The sequence below is a fragment of the Prionailurus viverrinus genome, chromosome F2 (genome assembly GCF_022837055.1).
Source record: "Prionailurus viverrinus isolate Anna chromosome F2, UM_Priviv_1.0, whole genome shotgun sequence".
NCBI classification, from domain to species: Eukaryota; Metazoa; Chordata; class Mammalia; order Carnivora; family Felidae; genus Prionailurus; species Prionailurus viverrinus.
The window spans coordinates 63278793-63289005 of NC_062578.1; positions in this window are offsets into that span (position 1 = coordinate 63278793).

A 10213-nucleotide genomic window follows, 5' to 3' on the forward strand; every position below is an offset into this window, starting at 1 on the left:
CCATGCACTTCTTGCTGTCTGGGGTAGTTCGGGCCAGAGAGAATCAGCAGAGGAAAAACTTCCCGCCCAAGACAGGAAAAAGCTTGGCAGGCTGTGGGATACCTTGGCCACTGTTTTCCTCACCGTCATCATCAAAGGGCTCTTGCTGCCTTAGTATCCTAAGTACTGGAATTCCGGAATTACCTCTCCAAGGTCGTTCCACTACCCCCAAGCTGTTGAAAGAAGTTTGGTGCTTGCGTAAAGGGCTCTTGTCTTCCTCACTGACTCCCACAAGCTGCTTGTCTGAAAGTTAGTCCGGCCCTGAGGGGTCCTGCAGTTCACGGATTCCCAGGGTTTCACCAGGTGCTGAAAACATCACTTCAGAGCCGGCTTCCCCATCAGGATCAAGTGTTCCCTGATAGCTTTCGTGAAATGGGCAAATTCTACTCTCTGCCAGAGTTCCAGGATGGAAGGGGATGACTCACAAAAGGAGCCCCCTAGGGGTAAATACTGCCCACAGGGATCAGAGCATCTGCCCCTTCAAATGGAGGCCCTTCTACCAGAAGTTCAAAGAGGATCCACAGAGTGGAACATACAGGATGAAAATGGCAACTCTTCTGGTCTGTGAATCAAAAGACAGAGGGCAGAGGGTCTTGTCTTGTTCAGCTTTGTCTCCCCAGTGCTAGAGCATAACATCATGATGGTTTCTTAAGTGAACTATGAATAAATGAAGGTCAGTGAGTGAGGACAAAGTCCTGTGATCTCAGATCTCAACTTTGGAACTTCGGTTTTGACGTCTACAGCCTGTGCAACTAACACAGACTTACCCGTGGGACTCAAATACATTCAAATGTCAGTAGGAAGCCACTCTATAAACTACAATATTATTGTTTTTATTAAGGTGATGTTTGTCTAGGATATTATTTGAAGGCATTTTTTTAAGTTGATTTATTTTTTGAGAGAGAGAGAGAGAGACCTCGAGCTGGGGAGGGGCAGAGACAGAAGATTCGAAGTTGGTTCTGCACACTGACAGCAGAGAGAGAGCCTGATGTGCGGCTCGATCTCAGAACCAGGAGATCATGACCTGAACTGAAGTCATACGTTTAACCGACTGAACCACCCAGGCGCCCCTTTAAGGCATTTTTCTTGAAATATAATGCCAATATGCAGGAGCCAAACCTTGGAGAAAACTGATCAAGGATTGAGTCCTGCAGTGTTAACTGTGGGGTAGTTCCAGGTCTCTCTAAGCTCATCTGTAGGATAAAAATAATACTGATATTACAGAAATGTAAGAGAGAACAAATGAAAGCATGCAACAGGTCTTACATAAAGGAGGTTACTCACTCGTGGTGAGCATCACATAGAGTAATGTATGTAAGATAACTTAGCAAAATGCCTGACTTATAGGAAATATTTACTAAGTTACAGCTATGATTTTTCTAGCAACATCTAAGAACTGATCTTTGGAGCCAGACACCTCACCTTGAACCCCAGATCTACTACATCCCAGTTCTGTGGTTTCAGGCAAGTTTTCCCTAACCTATTTGTGTTTCTGTTTTGTTCCTGTATCTGTATAATGAGGATAAAAATCTCACCTACTTCGGAGGATTACAAAGGTTGTTAATGAGGATTAAATTGGATAAAACATGTAAAGCATTCAAAATGGTGCCTGGCACATAGGAAGTGCTCATTACCTGCCAGCTATTATTATTCTTCTTATCTGAGGTTCTCATTGGTACATTTATATGAGCACAGGGTGAGTTAAGATTATAAACTCCTGACAGCCGAAATCATGTATCTTCTTGTGATATTCCTTGAAGCTTTTAGCTCAGCGTCTGGCTCCCTATAACTATGGGGAATTACTATAAATAATAGTAACGCGAATAGCGATGGTGGCAGCTGGTGTGGGGGGAGGTATAATTACCTGTAATCTTGAGAAAAGTTGGGGCACCATTTGGTTAGAATCACAAAATCGACCGTGTGTTGCCTGTTGTCTGCATATTTCAGGGCCTGACTCCGGATCATTTATTAATCACTGACTGACAGGAAACAGACAGACACTCTGAGTTGTTGGTCATCTCATTTGTTATATTCCTGGAGCAATCTGGCTGATCCCATGTGACCCACTGCTATGGGCAGCAGGCCCTGAACACTCTGAAGCCAGAGTTCATCTGAAGCTTGAGTTGGAATGGACCCAGGGAGTTGGGTCTGAACCCAAGGGGGGACGTTTGAACGAACAGTAACTTGGCAGACTACATTCATCTTCCTGTGATGGATCCCTCATTGGCAGAGGCCATTGGTGACATTAAATGGAGTGTCCCGTAAATTTAACCTTCTGTTTTTGGTCACGAGATTATGTCTGATGCTGACTTTCTAGGTGACACCTCTTCAGATAACTCTCATCTTCTCTTGCCTGAACCCTTTGACTTAGGCCCCATGTTGCACACATTTTCACTGCCTGTATTTTCTTTTTTTTTTTTTTTAAACATTTATTTTTGAGAGACAGAGAGAGACAGAGTGTGAGGGGGGGAGGGGCAGAGAGAGAGGGAGACACAGAATCTGAGGCAGGCTCCAGGCTCTGAGCTGTCAACACAGAGCCCAACGTGGGGCCTGAACCCATGAACAGTAAGATCATGACCTGAGCTGAAGTCGAATGCTTAACCGACTGAGCCACCCAGGCGCCCCTTCACTGCCTGTATTTCTGATTGCCCCTGCCTTCATTTCTGCCACTCATAAAAAACAGCGCCCGCATACTGGGAGCTCCCATGGGGAAAACACTTCATCTCTTTAGCACAGCATCAAAGCACCTGCTACAGAAGGCCACTTTAACCATCATCATAATGGAAATGCCTGAAACTTAGGACGGGAATTGATTTAGGTCATCTGGGAGACCAGGAATGCCATGGGCTCTGAAGTGACTAATCAAGTGTCTAGATCATCTTGTGCCTAAGTTCCCTCATCTGAAAATTAGAAAGACTAGTTCTGAGTTATGTAAATGAAAGGTTATTAACTTGGAGAAGAGAAACATATTCCTTGTTATTTCATTGCTATTAAAATGAAGCCCTTTCTGATTTCACAGGAGAAAGAACAGAAGGAAAGGAGGAGAAATACGATGCAGCTAGCCTGCCTATTGATTTTCTTTTGCCTTATTAATGTTTGCCAATTTCTTCACTAACACACATGATTTTCAGAATGTTAATATTCTAGACAAAAGCTATTTGACTTTTAAGGTGTTATAAACTATGTACAGAAGAGAACGTGTATTTGCTTTGCAATAAATAATGTATGAAAAAGCAAGGTTGAGGACCAAAAGCACTTTCTGAGTAAGTCATCAGTTACTTAAGGGTCTGCTTGGCAGTGTCACACCCGGTGTCAGTAGCCATTACTGTCACATCCCCTACTCAGTGGTGTGACACCAGCATTGTCACTCATTCGATTGTAATCACCCTTTCGATGAAAACTGGCAAAGAGTCACATGAATGCATAAATATAAATAGGACGGTGTGCTACATGGAAAGAAATAAGTTAGAGCAGGAGCACCTGACCCAGTATGATTTTAAACAACAAACTGTGTATTAATCAGTGCTAAGAAGGTGGTGTAGGAAGGAGAACATTTGAGCAGGGAGGCCAGGGGCCAGCTGACCTGGAGACGGGAGGAAACAGGGTGCGATTTAAAAGAACCTGAAGTGGCCCAGTATGGCTGACACGCAGAAGGCAAAGCATCGTGTGAACTGGGTGAGATTGGAGAGGTGAGTGGACAGTGGTCAGGCTGCAAAGTGTCATCGATTCTTGCATTTTTCCAAAGGACCGTGGGAAGCACAGAGGGCTTTTAGGCATGAAAGTGACATGATCAATACAGCTGCCATGAGGTGGAATTCTTTGAACTTCTCCCTACCAACTTCTTAGGGTTCTAGGTCCAAACATAGACACTCAAGAAAAAGTCCTCTGACACGAAAAATCACAGCACACGTGCACAAGTATTTGTATCAATTTAACTAGGTTTCAACCTTTTAAATCCCTGCAGGTGGTAAAAATTCAAATAGGATGGACACATCTAGAATGGAGGGTAAATCTCCATTTCACCTCAGACCTCCCCCACCCCTTTACAAAAGCTGCTGCCAAATTGTGTCCCAAATATGTCACTATTCTTAATATTAATCTTACCACTTTGGGGGGGGATCAGTAAAACCAGTTAATACTATTGCCTGTACCCCCTATCCCTGGCATTGGAAGGAGCCCTGCACATTTTGAGCGGGAAACTGGATCTTTCAAAATGAGATCTATGAGGAGAGCTGCCTCATTCACAATTCAGTGCTCAGCAACTGCTATCAGCACATCAAGAAGTGGAGGGTAGAAACATGTCTTAGTCCGCTCGGGCTGCCATATAAGAATGCCATAGACTGGATGGCTTAAACAACAGGCATTTATTTGCTTATAGTTCTGGAGCCTGAAAGTTCAAGATCAAGGTGCCAGCTTCTGTTGAGTCCTCTTTCCTGGCTTGTATGTGGCCCACCATCTCACTGTGTGCTCGTATAACCTCTTCTTGGTACCTGTTCAGAGAGCTATCTCTCTTCTTCTTCTTAAAAGTCCACCAATCACATTGGACTAGAGCTCCGCTCTCAGGACCTCATTCAATCTTAATTAGCTCCTAAAAGTCCTATGTCCAAATGCAGCTACGTTGGTGGTTGGAACTCCAAACTATGAATTGGGGGAAATGCAATTCAGTCCTTAGCCACATAGGTCTACCTTCCTCTTTCTTGACACAACCCCATGCTTAAGTTTCCAGGGAAGTTAGACTTTTGCCACAAGTCTCAATTACTGTTAGAGATATATAACTGTAAGGTCAATCTTTTTCTCTCTCTTACGTTTCTTTTTTCCTCCTTCTCTGGACTCTCCCCCTCTTCCATGTAATGAAATAGCCTCCATAGTTCTGGCAGCTCCAAGTTATGCCTACATCATCTTATAAAACACATCACCCATTTATGGATTCTGGTTTCTCTGACTGTATGAGGTCAGGAAGCCGCTAGCTGGGAGGAAATCTTGTGCACTCTTTGATAAAGGTTTTTAATAGAAGAACTCAATTACACTAAAGACTGTACCCTGCCCACTTGAGCAGAGGAAAACGTATGTCAAGCCTTTCTGCACATACAACACAAATCACAATTTCCTCATTGAAATTTCTGTCAAAGGTTGTGCCAAATTCCTAATATCTCTGGGTGGGGAAGTTGGGGAAAAAGGAACAAAAAATCTCAACAGACTATAACAGAGTATCTGTTGTTCTCGGCAGTCCAAGGAAGGGACATAACTCCTGTTTATAAATACTTTGACCTTTATCTGCCAGTTGTTCTAGTCACTTCAACTAGGGTTTCCTGAAACTCAGATATACATCCAGTGCCTACTCATTCTCAAGAAATTGGTTCCTTAATTAAACAGGGATGCATATCCCAAACAACTACTCACTGGGAGGCTGAACAAATAAATGTTTATATCTGAAGAGGGTTAGGGAATACTGCATATGCACTCAGAGTTCCTCTTCAAAAATTCTTCAGGAAATTTGGTCACCTGTAGCGTCAATGCAAAGATTTTCCCCCTTCCCCAACCTCCCTGTAATTTGTCTGCACCTGGCTCATACAAATATGATAGATAAGAACTCTTAGAACTATTCTCTTAATAGTCAATTAGGTGCTTCTACCTGGGAAACTCCCCTCCTTTAACTAAAACAAACCTTTAAAAATAAAGCTTTTGGTGAGATAGCCTTCAGAGAAACTAGCCTGCAAGAGAAATGCTTCCTGAAACCAGAGTTTGCCTATGAAATGTTTAGCCTAAAGGAGTCTCTTTAGGTGAATACAATCTAAAGGGCGGAAGGTAATTATTTAATATTCAGCTGAAGGGATACCATTGAGAAAACCGAGAAAGGAAATCTATTTCAGTACAAATAAAGTAACTTATCTTCATTTATACAACAAATATTTACTCAGTACCTAGTAGCTGCCAGACATTGTACCCCTGATATAGACAAAAATAGTTCCCACACATTTGAAGTTTCCTGTGAAGTTAGGGTGAGAGAGTAATGAAGTAAACCTGGAAATAAATTCTTTGGATGGTGGATGAGCCAATTGCAGAGAGTGGTAAGAGGGTTGAAGCCCATAATGTAAGTTGGTACAATGGTGCTTAGCGAAGAAGGGGCTGCTTTCACCAAGTTCTCCTTAGGGAAGAACCCTCTGAAGAAGCAACTTCCGATCAGATAGTGGAATTATGAGGTCTATTCCATGAGGTGGGGTGAAAGTCTTCCGGATCAAGAGAAGGATAAGTGGGGTACCCCAGATGAGAAACGTCAGTGGGCTAGAGCTAAGGGAAGAAGAGGGAGATTTAAACCCTATGTAGCCAGAGAGGTGGGCAGGGCCACACCATGCAGTGTCAAAAGGATCAGAGTAAGGACTGAGCACTTTATTTTTTTTTTTAATTTTTATTTTTTTAAATACAATTTATTGTCAAGTTAGCTAACATACAGTGTTATACAGTGTGCTCTTGGTTTCGAGGGTAGATTCCCATGATTCATCGCTTTCATACAATACCCAGTGAGGATTGAGCACTTCAGTTGAAGGGCAGGGAAGCCACTGGCCTATCTCAAGATGTGAGTGAAGTGATTTGACATACATGCAAAAGGATTGTTTTTGGTGGTGGTAATGCGCTAGAACGGAAGCAAGAGGACCACAGGAAGTAGGAACGTAGTTGTCACCAGGACAATCATCATCAAACTCTTAGGTCCTGAGATGTACATTCTTTGATAAAGGCTTTTAATAAAAGAGCTCAATTACATTAAAAAGTATACCCTGCCCACTTGAGCAGAGGAAAACATATGTCAAGGTTTTCTGAGCTTACAACACACATCACAATTTCCTTATTGCAATGTCTGTCAAAGGTTGTGCCAAATTTCTGATATTTCTGGGTGGGGAAGTTGGGAAAAAGGAACAAAAATCTCAACAGACGATAACAGAGTGTCTGTTGTTCTCAGCAGCCCGAGGAGGGGACATAACTCCTTAGCTTCATCATTTATATCCAGCTGTCTTCAGTCATGTCATTTAGTTTCTCTGAGCCTCTGATTTCATAGTCTGTAAAATGAATATTCTAGTTACCTAATGTATCTATATGTACTTCCTAAGGATACCAGGAGAATCAGATAACATATGTGGAAGAGCTCATTAGTTTTAAAGTGCTATGTAAATTTCTAATACTACTAATAAAGGACATTTCTTTGTGTCCCATGTTTGGAGTAAGTGACTAAGATGTAAGAAGGAAACAAAAGAACTAAATGGCAAAAGAAGCAAATATGCAAAAAGAAGCATTTATGCTGAGTAGCTAAACTTTCACATTTGTTCAAGTGTCTACATATTTTTCTAGATACTTGAGGTTTAATTGTTCCCCAAAGTAGTGGTAATATAAGTAATGATGATAATAATAATAATAACGGCAGCATTTTTTTAGTGCCTACAATTTTTAAGATACTGTGCTAAGTGTCTTCTATTTATTAACTTCCATGATACAGACACTATTATTCTTCCTATTTTACTAAAAAGAGGGCTAAGGCTCCGAGAGTTTAAGAAACTTGCACAAGATCAACAGTTAATGAATGGATTTGAGTCCAGATTGTCTAATTCTAGAGCCTGTGCTCTTAACTACTAGCTCTGCTGCTTATAATAAATTTGAGGATTTTCTAAAGCTAGAAGTAAATTTTGTCCTGCAGAAAAATTAGGTATTTGGTGTATCAGTAACAGCCAACAGTTAAAAGTAGATGAGGGTTATCTTTTCTTCTTAGATCAGAATCTGCTATATAGAGATATTTATAACCAAGAAGACCCTCAATGGTCACGTAATATGAATTTATACTATAAAAACAACTTTTTTAATGTTTATTTATTTTTGAGAGAAAGAAAGATAGAGCATGAGTGAGGGAGGGGCAGAGAGGGAGGCATGGAGTCTGAAGCAGGCTCCAGGCTCTGAGCTGTCAGCACAGAGACCAACGGGGGGCTCAAATCCATGAACCAAGAGATCATGACCTGGGCCAAAGTCGGTTGCTTAATGAACTGAGCCACCCAGGTGCCCCATGAATTTATACTTTAATGAAGGCTCAGATCTCATCAAATATTTTATCTTCTAAGCACAATTTGTATTATAGGTTGACCTGAAGCAAATGTGACAATATCCAGTGGGAGGATACAGCCACAAGAATACAGCACTGCTCAGGGATCAAACCTAGGGCACGGATCTAAAAATATTTTATTCCTAAATATTTTATTGTTTTTGGTGCTATTGAAAAGAAGATTGCTAAAACAGACACATAGACCAATGGAATAGAATAGAAACCCCAGAACTAGACCCACAAACGTATGGCCAACTCATCTTTGACAAAGCAGGAAAGAACATCCAATGGAAAAAAGACAGCCTCTTTAACAAATGGTGCTGGGAGAATTGGACAGCAACATGCAGAAGGTTGAAACTAGACCACTTTCTCACACCATTCACAAAAATAAACTCAAAATGGATAAAGGACCTAAATGTGAGACAAGAAACCATCAAAACCTTAGAGGAGAAAGCAGGAAAAGACCTCTCTGACCTCAGCCGTAGCAATCTCTTACTTGACACATCCCCAAAGGCAAGGGAATTAAAAGCAAAAGTGAATTACTGGGACCTTATGAAGATAAAAAGCTTCTGCACAGCAAAGGAAACAACCAACAAAACTAAAAGGCAACCAACGGAATGGGAAAAGATATTCGCAAATGACATATCAGACAAAGGGCTAGTATCCAAAATCTATAAAGAGCTCACCAAACTCCACACCCGAAAAACAAATAACCCAGTGAAGAAATGGGCAGAAAACATGAATAGACACTTCTCTAAAGAAGACATCCGGATGGCCAACAGGCACATGAAAAGATGTTCAGCGTCGCTCCTTATCAGGGAAATACAAATCAAAACCACACTCAGGTATCACCTCACGCCAGTCAGAGTGGCCAAAATGAACAAATCAGGAGACTATAGATGCTGGAGAGGATGTGGAGAAACGGGAACCCTCTTGCACTGTTGGTGGGAATGCAAATTGGTGCAGCCACTCTGGAAAGCAGTGTGGAGGTTCCTCAGAAAATTAAAAATAGACCTACCCTATGACCCAGCAATAGCACTGCTAGGAATTTATCCAAGGGATACAGGAGTACTGATGCATAGGGCCACTTGTACCCCAATGTTCATAGCAGCACTCTCAACAATAGCCAAATTATGGAAAGAGCCTAAATGTCCATCAACTGATGAATGGATAAAGAAATTGTGGTTTATATACACAATGGAATATTACGTGGCAATGAGAAAAAATGAAATATGGCCTTTTGTAGCAACGTGGATGGAACTGGAGAGTGTGATGCTAAGTGAAATAAGCCATACAGAGAAAGACAGATACCATATGGTTTCACTCTTATGTGGATCCTGAGAAACTTACCAGGAACCCATGGGTGAGGGGAAGGGAAAAAAAAAAAAAAAAAAAGAGGTTAGAGTGGGAGACAGCCAAAGCATAAGAGACTGTTAAAAACCGAGAACTGAGGGTTGATGGAGGGTGGGAGGGAGGGGAGGGTGGGTGATGGGTATTGAGGAGGGCACCTTTTGGGATGAGCACTGGGTGTTGTATGGAAACCAATTTGTCAATAAATTTCATAAAAAATAAAAAAATAAAAAAAAAAAAAAAAAAAAAAAAAAAGAAAAGAAGATTGCTTTTGTAATTTCTTTTTCAGATAGTTCATCGCTTGGGTATAAAATGAAATTGATTTTTGTGTATTTATTTTGTATCTTGCAACTTTACTGAATTTATTTGTTAGTTCTCACAGATTTTTGGTGGACTCTGTAGGGGTTTCTATATATAAGATCATATCATCTGCAAACAGAGATCATTTTACTTCTTCCTTTCCAGTTTATATCCTATTTATTTCTTTTTCTTAAGTGTTGACGCTAGAATATCCAGTCCTATGTTGACAAGGAGTGGTGAGATTGGGCATCTTTGTCTTTTTCCTGATCCTAAAGAAAAGTTGAACCATTGAGGATGACAACTTATACCAAAGAAATACAAAGGATTATAAGAGTCTATGCTAGATAACTATATGCCAATAAACTGGACAACCTAGAAAAAAACGGAAAAATTCTTAGAAGCAAACAACCTGCTAAGGCCAAATCAAGAAGAAATAGAAAGTCT